The sequence below is a fragment of the Nicotiana sylvestris genome, chromosome 7 (genome assembly GCF_000393655.2).
Source record: "Nicotiana sylvestris chromosome 7, ASM39365v2, whole genome shotgun sequence".
Taxonomy (NCBI): Eukaryota; Viridiplantae; Streptophyta; class Magnoliopsida; order Solanales; family Solanaceae; genus Nicotiana; species Nicotiana sylvestris.
Genome location: NC_091063.1, coordinates 16,576,294 through 16,590,227, shown reverse-complemented (window position 1 = coordinate 16,590,227; position 13,934 = coordinate 16,576,294).

Here is a 13,934-nt window from a genome sequence, read left to right as displayed (position 1 = left end):
ACCTCTTCTTTAATCTTGTCACTGATATCGGTTTTGAACTTTCTTTACTTTTGCTAGACAGGAGGATAATCAGTGTAGGTCGGCAACCTGTGGACCTCCAAATTGACACTTAGTGACAGCATGTTTGGATATGGGCATGAAATCCACAAGCATGTCATGTTATTTAAAGTCGTATTATTAAACTGAAAGAAGAAATAAGAAAAAGTAACAAAATAAAAAAGAATAAAGAGAGATGAACGATGAAATATTGATTACATTTCATTGAATTTTGAAGATAACAAGGTTTATATTGGCAATTAAAAATAGGAAACTAAAGAAAACATCCGAGTTACACCCTGAAATAACCCGTGATGTAGAAAAAGTGGCAGTACTGGACTACCGGGATTCCCGCCTGATTGGGAATGGAGTTGCCTTCTAATTTTGCAGCTTGGCATTGAGTCCCATGTATAGCACCTCAGCGGTGCTTTAGCCTTCCCCCGGTTGGAACATGTGAGTTTCATACAACATCTACCTCATAGCCCCACAGATTTCTTCAATTTCCTTGGTCGTGAAGGCCTCATTTTCCTCTTCTTCATTATACCTGGGCCTGACGAAAGTTCTATAAAGATGCGGAACCGGCTGAGGCAAGACCCAAACATTGTTCTTTCATTTATCTGCCCATTTTTCATTAGCTGGAGTGGGTTGGAAACCTACTCCAAAGAACTTTTCACTTGCAGCAAGAGTGATAGATTCGGTGATTCCTTGCAATAACATCCCGATCCCCTTCTCGAGTTTATAACAATGCCTGATCATTTCCTTGGCAACCATAATAGACGCATTTGAGAGAAAAGGTTGAGGACAAGGGTTTCCTTCTTCACATTGGTCTGCGACCACAACCTCGAAAGCTTGATAAACTATATGTTCACTTCCTTTCCTAGCCTCGAGACATGGTACTGACGGGTCTCGGTAAATCAATTGCTCATCCTCTCAATGGACTACAATCTCCTGATCTTCATGTTCGAATTTCACCATCTGGTGGAGAGTGGAAGGTACAACCCCTGCTATGTGAATCTAAGGTCTTCCCAAGAGGAAATTATAGGAAGTATCCATGTCCAGGACTTGAAAAGTCACCTCGAAATCCGCCAGACCAATAGTCAAAATCAGCTCAATCTCACATATGGTTGTCTCTTTTGATACCATCAAATGCACGCACACAAACGTTGTTGGGCCTGATTCTCTCAGTACCAATCTCCATTCGTTGAAGAGTTGAGAGAGGGCAAATATCTACTCCATAACCACCATCTAGCATGACCCTTTTCACATAATATCCCTCGCATTTAACTGTCGGATGAAGGGCTTTGCTATGGGTGGCCCCTGGGGGAAATCATTCTTGCTGAAAGAGATTTGATTGACTGCAAAAAACCTTTCCGCCATCCTCTCCAACTGTTCCACAGTGGTTTCAATGGATACATATGCTTCATTGAGAGTTTTGATCAACACTTTTTGATGTTCAGTTGAATTCATTAGTAGAGACAACAGAGAGACTTGAGCAGAGACTTCGGGAGTTGGTCAATTATCTCGTAGTCCGCCATTTTCATTTTTCGGAAGAATTCTTCTGCTTCTTCAGCACTTACTGGTTTTTTGAGTGGGAAATGCTTCTTTGTGGAATTATTCACTTCCTCCAGATTGAGGTATTGCTCAGCTTGGTTATTTTCCTTAACTACTCCCAAGATCTCTTTACCCTTGTAAGTTACTACCGCCTTGTTGTAATTCCATGGAACGGTAGTGGGGTCTATTATGGGCTTCTGTGGTGCGCGGCCAATAACCACGGGCTCATTCAGTCTTGGTGGAATTACTGGCCCCTGTACCACGTAGGTCCCTTTAGGCACATACATTTTAGATCCCTTGTTTAGCTCAAACGTTCTTGGAGGGAACAATGACATCTGTTCTTTCTTTTGGCCTGGGGAACATAGAGAACAACATCTTTTGAACACGCTGCCCCAGTTTCGGCTTCTACTTTCTTTTCTGTATTCTGTGGGGTGGGTTTTCTCTTCTTCTCCCCCTTGTCTTGTTTTGTGACAGCTTTTGGTTTCCTTTTCATATCGGCTATGAAAATGATGGCTTTTATAGCTGGGTCAAACTCTCTATCTTCACAAATTATTCTGATAATCGGCCCGTTGTTATGAGTCGGTAATGGATTGTTGGTTACATTAGGAACATCTTTGTCCTTTAGCACTATTCTCTTATGTTCTATTAGATTTTCCATAGCACTTTTTAGAGTCCAACAGTCATCTGTATCATGCCCTTCCGCCCCCAAGTGGTAAGCACATCGAGTATCTGCTCTGTAAGCGGGCGACACTAGGTTCTGCCTGGTTTGGGGTACATTCTGCAATAAACCCATCTGGACAAGTTTGGGGAAAAGGCTGGAATATGACTCACCAATAGGTGTGAAGTTTTCCATCTTAGGTGGTTCCCGAGCACGGGCATTATATTGGAAGTTGTTCTGTGGAGGTCGGGGATTATATTGAGCTTGATGAGGTGGTTGATTTTTGGGAAATGGAGCTCGGTTTTGATTGAATTATTGTTGTGGCTCAACGTAGGCTGGGCATTCATCATTGCGTATGGCGGAGGAACCATATCATAGGCCACATCCTGATGGGGATAGTAATGTTGTGGGGTTCTTGCAAGGAAGTAAGGTCTGGGTGGATGGGACTTTCTTACACTTGAAGTTGCCATTGCCTTTTCTTCCTTCTTCTTTCGGTTTGCTACACCTCCAGACCCGGCTTGAAGTGCTTAGGAGGTAGCCCTTATAGCAAACTGACTCAAGATACGCCCTATTTTTAAACCATTCTCAATCATTCACCAATTTTGATGGCCTCGGCAAACGGTTTCCCCATCGCAGACATCATGTTATGATAATAACATCCTCTTGGCCTTGAAGAAAAACACTAACCATCTCCGTTTCATCCATTGGAGGCTTGACTCTGGCCGCTTGTTCGCACTATTTGACAGCATACTCTCGGAAGCTTTCCGAGGACTTCTTATTTAGATTTGACAATGAATTCCTATTAGGGAAATGTCGATGTTATACTAGAACTGCCTAGCAATGTCTTGAGCTAGGTCATCCCAGATATGCCAATGAGATATATCCTGATCCATGTACCATTCAGAAGCAATGCCGACCAGGCTCTCTCCAAAATAAGCCATGAGAAGCTCCTCTTTTCCACCTGCTCCTCGCAATTGGTTGCAGTACCTTTTGATATGGGCTATGGGATCCCCATGCCCGTCATTTTTTTCAAATTTCGGGGTTTTGAAACCCAAGGGTAAGTGCACGTGTGGGAACATACACAAATTGGTGTAGGACATTCTTTTTTGCCCGCTCAAACCCTGTATATTTTTGAGACTCTGCTCCATGCTCCTCATCTTTCTGGTAATCTCCTCTTGTTCAGGATTTTTTGTGGTTTTCTCCTACCCCACGGTAAACTCGTATTGGGGTGGCTGAAGGTAAGCATTGTTAGTAAACTGGGTTGGTTCCATTGGGAAAGATAGTGTTTGAAAGGTGAAGGATGATGGATCAAAGCTAGGCCCGGGTAGAGTATGTTGTGCCGTAGCTGAACAAGGTGGCACGGTGAATATGTTTGAGGTCGCACCTGAAGTTAACACCTGGGGGTGAGCTTCAGAAGGTGTTCCAGCAAAGTGGGTTGAGATTGTAGGATATCCCAGTGGGGTATTTGGATAACTTATGGGGATGTTGGAAGTCCCACCTGCCCTGGGAAGTAGCTCGGGGAATCCAGGTATCGCACTCGGTGGTTCTCTGCCATTGGACCAGGCATCCCACATTTCCATCATGCGGAGACAAAAAATTCTGTTTTCCTCTACAACTACAGATTCTGAAGTTGGGATGGCCGAGATCGGGCTATCCTCTAGGATAGGAACTGTTTGTAAGTGACTTTCCAACGACATTTCAACACTTCCTTTTGATCTGGTGAAATACGAATGTAAAGCCAGATTACCACAAAAACCAACCACCTTAATATAGAACATAAATGATAGCCAACACAACAAACCGGTTAGTGTGAGACAATTAACACATAGGTAATCGCACGTTGTGGGTGTGATGCACCTATACAGTTAAGTGTGTTTCAACATGTTTTGCAACGGTTGCCTGTTTCATCCCGGCTTTTGTTTATCTCTCCACTTTTCCTTTCTTTCCACTTTGGCTTTTTAATTCTTCTCCTTTTATTCCTATTTTTCTCTCTTTTCATCTTTTTTTCTCTTCTCGCTCTTCTTTTGGTTTTTCTTTGGCTCTCTTTTCTCTCCTATTTTTTTGGTTTTTCTTTCATTGGAGTTATTTACAAAATCATGACCGGATCCGATAAGGATTGCCTACGTATCACGACGCTGCGTGAATCAGATCATCTCGTAGTTCAGGTAATGCGAAAAATAAAGAAACAAATTTTTTGGGGTTTTCCAAATTTTCATTAATAAAACTTCTACTTTACTGAATTACAAAAGACTCGAAACATATTTTTTCTAGAAATTTAAAACTTCAAACAGACTCGAGACATACTTTTTCTAGGAATTTAAAACTTCAAACAAACACAAAACATAATTTAAAAATGAAACTACAGACTCGAAAAAGAAAATGCAATCAAGAGTACATCAGTGCCTCCAACCCTATCCTCAGAACACCAACTGGTCTTACTGCGGGCCTACGCGCCATGTCATCTTGGAGGCGATAGAGATCCTCTATTATCTGGTGGATAAAGATCATTACAGTGGATAAGAACATGGATCTGGTCATGTCCTCACACTCACTGCATTTCATCGTGATGTAGTCGGCGATCGTTCTGACGCTTTCCCTTATGATGTCCTTTTCTTGCAACAAATGCCCAATCTATTGGGATCTAGCCTCTAAGACCTAGGTGGCGGTATGATTCTTCTCTTGCAAATGCTGTAAGTCTCCCTCTAACTGTGCCATCAAAGCGTAGCAATGTTCTCTCTCGGCTTCGAAACTCTTGGCTTGTTTAGCCATTTTACTTTCGAGGTTGCTAATCTCCTTTTCCCAACCTGTGACCCCTCTTTCACATCTTTCTTTCATCTGTTGAATGAAAGCAGCCCATCTTTCTACATTTTTAGCCAACTTTGCTCGTACTTTTTCTAGCTCAGACTCAGTTTTCTACAGATCATCTTCACAGTCATGTACCTTTTGTGTAAGGTTGTAGATGAGCCTTTCATCTTTTCTGCTTTTGTCCGGGTTCTCGGATGCTATTATCAGTTGTCGAACCTGGGCTCTAAGAGCTTTTTTTTCTTGAACTAGCCTTTTCTTCTCACCCTCGGCTTCTCGTGCCTGTAGATCATTGTTGAAGGTGACATTTCTCAACTCTTCTCGCAAAACGTGAATGCTGGCTTGATATTTCTTTTCCTTTTCTCCCCAGGCCAACCTTTCTTGAATTTTGTCATCAAAAGCTTGAACATGGGGCCTTTTAGCAAGCTTCTCGGGTTCGGGCTCGGGCTCTGGCTCATTGTTCACATAAAAACTTCTTTCAACCAGGCATAATAATTGGGATCAATTTCGCCCCTAGCAAGGTCTGATACCTGGGAGTCACTTTTTAGATACCGATAACCATTCCAATCCCGTTGAACTAAAGCCTCGGGTAGCATTGCTTCTGGGTGTAATTCAATGAATTGGGTGCTTAGATATGCATCTTTGGGTAACACCTGATATCTTCCCAGTTGTCTCAGAACTCTTTGTGGTGCATATGGTTCTATACTTCTCACTCCCATCATCATTAAGTAGCCTTTTGAAGCCGTGACTTCTATTACCGGGAGCCATCCTATGGTCCATTCAATTTGATTCGCTCTCAGTTTTCTTAGATAGGAAACCCAAGCTTCGACCCCTTCTGGTGGTTTGTAGTCTTCCACCATTTCCTCATATTTTTTGATGAAATTGTTCCCGTCCGAAGCATATATCATGAACTTAGGATGATGGTGAAGGTGTTCGATCATCCACATTTGAAGAAGAACATTGCAACCCTCGAAGAATTGAGCCCCAGATTGCACAAAGTTAATGCCCGGTATATGTCTGCCAGCACTAATGGGAACAGTGTGTGATCTTTTTTGGTGATGAGGATCTGTGCGATTCTGGCCATACGAGTGTCTATTGTGACCTCCACATTTGGAAAGACCATAACCCTAGAAATGCCACGATGAAGGCAAACTAATGATGAATTCTCCATATGCTCTTGTCTTGTTTGTTATTCAATCCCTTTCATGTGTTTCAAACCCGGCTGAGTGCCCGAACCTAAAATACAAGAAGTAGAAAGAACAACATCCTTTGCTCACGTGGGCCTTATTCATTTGTTTGCTAATATTCAGAAGATCGAAGAACTTGTGTTTAGAGGGAGCCCTTGGAAATATGAGTTGTTGCTTTCTTAACCCTTGGCCAAAATCAATATACCCGGCCATTTCTTCCAGAGTGGGGGTGAGCTCAAAATCCGAGAAACGGAACACATTGTGGACAGGATCCCTGAAGGTTACCAAGGCTTTGATTAAATCCTCCCGGGGTTTGATGTGCATGATGTCTATCAGGGAACCCAACTGTTCTTTCACCCAATCTCGGTCATCTTCATCTAAATCATCCCACCACCTGCGAAGCTGCAACCGATCCCGTTCTATGACAGATTGCGATGGGTCTTGGACAGTATTCATTTGTACCTGCATAGGGTTAAGGTTAGGGTTGACTCTTGTGGACTCTTTTGCAGAACAAGTTTTCTAAAGAAAATCAATGGACGAATACCCCTTTCATTGCTACTTTAGCAAAAATGGTCATTTTTGCAAATGTTGCCCCTTCACAATTCCAAATAAATTTTGAGGCCGAGGGTAAGTATTTAATTGGAAAAGACACCTTTTAAATAGACTTGCATGTTCCTCCCAAAAATAGCCTTTCGACAATTGAAATGTAATATAAGGCTATTCCGGTAAGAAACGACTTAAAATACAACCGAAGCTGGGTCGGCTTATTATTTTGACCAAAGCCCTTAAACACCCTTTATTTTATTATTTGTAAAAATGAGGCCGGACCTTATGTGGGTTGCCTACGTATCCCACATCCGGTAAGAATTAAACCTGCATAGTTCGGTCAGTTTTGACATAAAAAACATGATATTTGACTCACTCTTTTGAAATACATTTTTCTTTTTTATTTCAAAAATTTGTCAGAGTTTCGAGGCATTTTCAAATACCGGGATTTTCAAAATCGGGTAAATTTTTTATCCTACCTCACTCTTGGTTTTTCTCTTTATTTCCTTTTCCTAGCCGGTCAACATGCAAGCTGAAAAAAATAAATATTCACATAGCACGTATGATGCATCAGGATGATCTTTATTTTGGGTACACCTGTGCTAGACAGGCACAACCCCTGTGTTGAGTCCCCAAGATCAAATGCATGTGATGCAAATAATCGTTCCTACTAGGATCCGGCATAAGGTTGCGTTATTCTAGGTTTAAAATCTGGAGTTTGTGTTCTAGACTTGGGTTGCCCGAGCGGACAACTAGGGCTGAAGAAGGGGCAACATACCGGGAGCACTAGATTCTACCCGGCCTTGTTGCTGGCCCAGCCTCGATCTATTTGGTATAATTTCTACAGAAAAAGCGGGCCACGCGGATGTGTGCACCATTTTCAAAAGACTCATAGGGGTGGCGTAAGAAGACATTTAAGTAATATCAAAGCGGTAAATGACAATTAGCACATTAAGTCCACAAAATATAGTAATATCAACAATAAATCCATATAAAATCACATTAACAAGCTCGAATTCTTGAACCTTGAACCAGAGATTCTGGGTTCGATCCCCAGCGGAGTCGTCAGAGCTGTGACACCTCCTTTTTTACACCCTGAGGGGGTATACGAGAGTTTTTTCCAATTTAAGTGACATTATTCGATATGGGATTATTTATTTAATTCTTAGAGTCGCCACTTGAAATATTTTAATTGGTGTCTAAAGTCACCGGTTTATTTTAAATCCCAAATCGAGGAAATTTCGACTTTCCTTTTGAAGTCTGCAAACCAGAAATTCTAAGTAAGGAATTCTGTTAACCCGGGAGAAAGTGTTAGGCATTTCTGGGTTCCGTGGTTCTAGCACGGTCTCTTAATGATTTATACTTGGCTTAAATTGTTTAACTACTCATTTTAGGACCTATATGCATTTACATTTTTAACCACTTTTAATCACTTGAATTGTGCGGAATTAAAGAATTGAGCTACACGTACGTATACTCTTTTCTTTTGGTGCGTCAAAATTATGTCACGGGAACGTGTCCACGATTAATAACGCTTTCGTTGATTTATTAAGAAAGTTTGGTTGAAGTTGCGCGAACGCATCCCTCGAGTTACTTTTACAATTACAATTGCAATCATATTACGCGAACGTGTATATAATTGCAATACTAATCTAAATCGGGTATAAATCAAACTACGATGGTTTGAACTAATAAGAAGTTTGTGAGGGTCTTGAAAAGTTTAATAATGGCGCACCTCGATCTTAAAGAGTTATTACTAATTATACGAGGGTCATGGGTTATCTACTTTGGCTTATGGCACGCCTCAAATCTAATTTCAAAAGAGGTTAATTAATTAAAGAAGGCTTTAGGGGGTTTAAAATTATTTTTAAGCTAAAACTCGAATTGAAACTAACAATTAAAGGGTTGGTGTTGAAGAACAATTGGGCATTTGGTTGTGTGAAGGGCCCAATTGGCAACGGGCCCAATTTGCTTTTGTAAGCTTACATGTCGAAAACCACAGCGGAACCAGGCTTGAGTGAAATCCAAACGCATACTAGGACATTGAGAAAGCACCGGGCCAACGCTAAAGGCCCAGTTGTATGATCCGGCACAGTCAATTAAGCAAAATTACAATTCTTCATGAGAACTTGGAATTAAAACAGCTACTGTCAAGTTCTTGCAAATGTAGACAAATACAAAGCATGTTCTTGATGTTCAACCACATTCTATGATAAATGTATTCCTTAATGTCATAACAACACAATCATTTACAATCTAATAGAATTCATGAATTCGAACCAAACACTAGCATGATTCCAAATAAAGAATACATCTACTAGTATAAGCTCAACTCTTTCCCATTCGAGACATTGAATCTCATTCCAAATGACCTTAAACTAATAGTTAATTTCTAAATGCATACATTCTACTACCCATAACAACATTTTACTTCTAATATTAATCAATTTGGACAATATTTCTGCAATAACATGAAATCTTCTTCCAAAATACACACAACATGAAATCTTCAGATCCTCTTTTCAAAGAATAATAAATATTGAACTTATTGTACTACAACTTTAAATAAGACTACTATGCAAACTTGTTATTCTCAACATGGATTTTGACCATATACTACAGAACAGATCCATTCGCAAAAAGAATATATCACGATAAACTTAAAATATGATGAAATGGACAAAAAATTGAATAGCCTAAGGAAAATGTAAAAATAAGGCCCTAAAACAACATGATTCTTATTGACATCAACAGGAAGACATGTCTTTCATGCAACAACATATTCAGACTTCATATCCACTCATGGTTCAAAAGAGTACCTGGAAATTGGAAGAGAAAGAAGGAAAATGAAGAGTTAGCAACAGCAATAGCAGAATCAGCTCAACAAAAACAGCAAACCCAGTCTCTTTAAACCACTTTTAAACCCAAAATGATCAGAAATTCTTGAAAGATTTCAAACTGTGAAGAATGACAGCAGAACTAGACCAATTTCCACTAAAAATGCAAAGGATTTTATGTATGTTTCAACTCAGTCATTTCTACTTTTCAGGGTTTTTAATCTATGAAAAAAATCTCCCCTTGGGAGTGAAGAAAATAGCCCTTTATAGAGAAGCTTTAGGGAAGCAGAAATGATTTCAGTTTTTGCCCTTTAATCCTTAGTTTTAAAATCTATTTTTTAAACTAGTCCCAAAACCCACCTTCTAAGCATCTTCCTAAATCAGTTACACAAGATTCTCATACCCAAACTTCCCAGACTACCCTCTAAAACCTTGTTATTTACCCCAGCAAACCAAATGGGTCAAGCCTGACCCAAGGCCCCAAACCAAAATGGGTGGGCTTTCCTTGAAACTGGGTCAAAAATGAACCAAACCAAAATAGCAAATTATTTTAGTGATCCATGAAAAGCAGAAGAGAAAACAACTTGAATGATTTCAAAACCAAAAACTTGTCTAAATGACTAAATCTTAAACTAAACCAAATGAGTTATAATTAAACTAGCCACAAAATCTAATTAAGCTGAATATAAGACTAACACAAAATCAGAAGCTTAACATGACTAGACTAAAAACCGAACAGGCGAATGAATAATCCAAGGAAAACTCAACGAACAGACTTTTAAAATTGGAAAATAATTGGGAAACACACGAGACGAATGTAAACACAGAACAAACAAAGGGAAAACCTAGGTTCAAAATTTGGGTCTTTACTAATTTCGAATCAGAGGAAGACTATTTAGAGAAAAGGAGATGAAAAGAAAGGGAATAGAAGGTGAAATACATAAACGGATAGAAAAATAAATGAAAACTTACCCAGTTAACGCTTGAAACAACACTGGAATCTCCGATTTAACTAAAATCAATGCTAATCGCTTGTTCTTTATGAATAACAAGCAAACATCATTAATTTTGTGTTAAATCAGGCTTTGAAACTCGAAAGTACGGAGGTCTAGGTCTTGCATGCCACAGATCCGAGGGAAGTTGATTTTGGGGCTTAGGACTTCAACCTTAGATTCAAGATTCCAACCAGTGTAGAGGGATTCGAGGGACGCTAGTTAGGGATTAGGGGAAGAGGAGGCCATGGGGGTTTTGTGGTGTTAATTTGGGGTCGATTTGAGGCAGTGCCGCCACCGGAGATGATGAGAATATTAGGGCGGCGCTTAGGGTTTTGGTCTCTGGTGAGGGAGATGAAGTGAAGAGATGAACCGGGGGTGTAGCCCTTCGGACTGTTATATACACTTAAATAGGCCAGTTCCGGGCTGTTCAATCAAGTGAGACCAACGGCTCAGATCGGGGGAACTGAAAATGGGGTCGTTTGGTCATTTAAACGGGCGGACCGGGTATGAGGTAGAATTGGGCCTGAAATTGGATGGGTAATGGGTGAAATTAATTGGGCTTGGGCGAAATTTTATTAAAAGAGCCCTAAAATCAGATCTCTTTATTTCTTTTCTTTTTCTTTTCATTTTTCAATTTTCTTTTTTTTCAAATTAAAAAAAACTAAATTATCTTCTAAGAACTAAATTAATCTACCAAAATAAACTAATTACTCTTCATAGTAATTACGAAAATTAATTAAGTCCTAAATTAAGAGAAAAACTATAACAATTCGAAAATTAAAGAGTTAAAAATGCAAAATGAAATATTTTTGTGATTTTTTCTATATTTGTAAAACAACTAATTTACTAATTAATCTAAAATATAAAATTAAGTCCTAAATACAAATGCAATGTAATTTTGTATTTTTTATGAATTAAATAAAAATTAAACATGCACACAAAAATGCAAATAATCATATAAATTCTACAATAATTCCTAAAATAACAAATAACTAAAAGAAAAATCTAATTCTTTTGAGTTCTGTTGGAGTAATTCATGTGAGGCAAAAATCACGTGCTCACACCGGTGGCAGCCTGTCTTCGTGAAAAGTGATATTGTGGCTTTCCAACACTTGTCCCACCGTGTTGGTCATTTCTCCCCCAGTGATGTTATTGGGTACATTAGCTTCGTTCAACACTTTCATCAATGCATTCCTATGCGCCTCAGAATTTTGTAGTGATAGTATGGATATCTGAGCAGGGGTTTTGTTCAGATGATCAACCATAGAATACTCTCTTTCTTGCACCTTTCTCCAAAGATCATCCGGGCCAATTTCAATGATAGGCTGCTTGGGAGCAACTTCTTTACTTGTTCCTCCCAAATGCTCGGGCATGTAAACCCTACCAGTCCTAGTCATACCTTGTACTGTATTGATTTCTTCCATTTTCCCATTTCCTTTCCTTTATGCTTCCGCATTGTAGTCCCAAGGTATGGCATTGGACTTAAATGACAGTGTAGGTTCTACTGTCACGGTGAAGGGTGTGGTCACTTCCACCTCAAACGGAGTTGGCGTAGCTGAAGGCGTTGTTACTTCAACCTCAAACGTGGTCGGTGTGGTTACTTCAACCTCAATTGGTGATTGAATCTGCACCACAATAGGTATGAGAATGACTGGAGGTATTTTAGGTTCATCCCCTTCACAAATGAGCCCGATTGATCCTTCTGGATCCCATTCTCCATCAGATTCGATCACATTTACCCCTCGCCCCTGTGATCCTGGAGGGGATTGTTACTGACATTAGGTGCAGCCTCTTTTGCTTGTATAACCTTGGTGTCAATCAACATCTGGATCTTATCCTTCAAAGTGCGACATTTATCAGTAGTATGACCCTTCATGGCCGAGTGGTATGCACATGTCTTGTTTGGATTGACCCACTGAGAGGAGTTTTCCATGGCAACAGAGGGAATAGGAGTGATATAACCGACAACCTTTAATCTTTCATACAATTGGTCGATGGGTTCAACAGTCGGGTTGTATTGTCTGGGCGGTCTATGGTCGGAATTTGGTCTTGGTTTTTGGTAATTTTGGCGGTAGTGGTAGTATGCTAGCTAGATGTTATAAGCATGGTAAGCAGCAGCAGGTTGTTGGTATCTGAGAGGCGAAGACTGATATGTGGGTGGGGTTGTTTGGTATGTGAGAGGAGACTTTAGACCTTGGGCCACCATCACTTCCCCTACTTCCTGCTTTTTAGAAATACCGCCCCATTGCAAGGCTTTGTTTGTAGCCCGGAGTGCCTCAAATATTTTCACCATTCCGCTCTTAATCCCCTCTTCTATTCTTTCTCCTAACTTGATGATGTCAGAAAATTTATGTTTCTCAATAACCATCAGTCTCTTATAATACTACAGATCCTGAGCTCGGACAAAGAACGTATTCATCTTTTCTTCTTCCAGTGCTGGCCTTACTTTCGTAGCTTTAGACCTCCACCAAGTATCATACTCGTAGAAATTTTCTATTGGCTTCTTCTTACGATTCTGAGTGTAGAAGACGTCTGGCGCATTTTCTGTATTGAACCTCAACCGATCCATAAAATCTAATGCCATGCTTACCCAGTTAACCCATTTCTTCTGGTTTTGACTGATGTACAAGGACAAGGTATCTCCAGTGAGGCTCCTCATGAACAACTTCATGCGTATTCTTTCACCTTTATCAACCCTTACGAGCTTGTCACAATATATTCTCAAGTGTACCTTCGGATCACCTGTTCCGTCGAACATTTTGAACTTAGGATATTTGTAACCCTCTGGCAGTTCTACGTCTGGCTGAATACACAAATCCTTATAATTCAAACCTTTGATGCTTTTACTGCCTTCAACACCTTGGACTCGACTAGTACGTTTCTTGAGGTCCTCTGCCATGTTCTTGATGAGCAAGTCCTTCTCGGCGGATTTCGTTGTGTACAGGGTCTGTTGTGGACTGTGGGGGTAAGATTTCCACATATATAGGGTTGCTTTGATGGACTCCATGAATTTGGGTGTAGTGGCGGTCGTTGGTTGAGTTTTGGGGATCAGGGGTAGGTTATGGTGCGTTCTGAGGAGTGTGGTAGGTGGTGGTTTGTGGATACTGTGTCGAATGGTGATGATATTGTGGAGGGGTTGGTACTGGCTATCACACCTCCTTTTTTAATACACGCGCAAGGGCATAAAGGAGTTTTTCCAATTAAAGGACAACCGGAACGGGATTTATTATTAAGATTTCAGAGTCGCCACTTGGGAGATTAATGGTGTCCCAAGTCACCGGTTGAATCCCAAACCGAGGAAAAGTATGACTCTGTATTACAG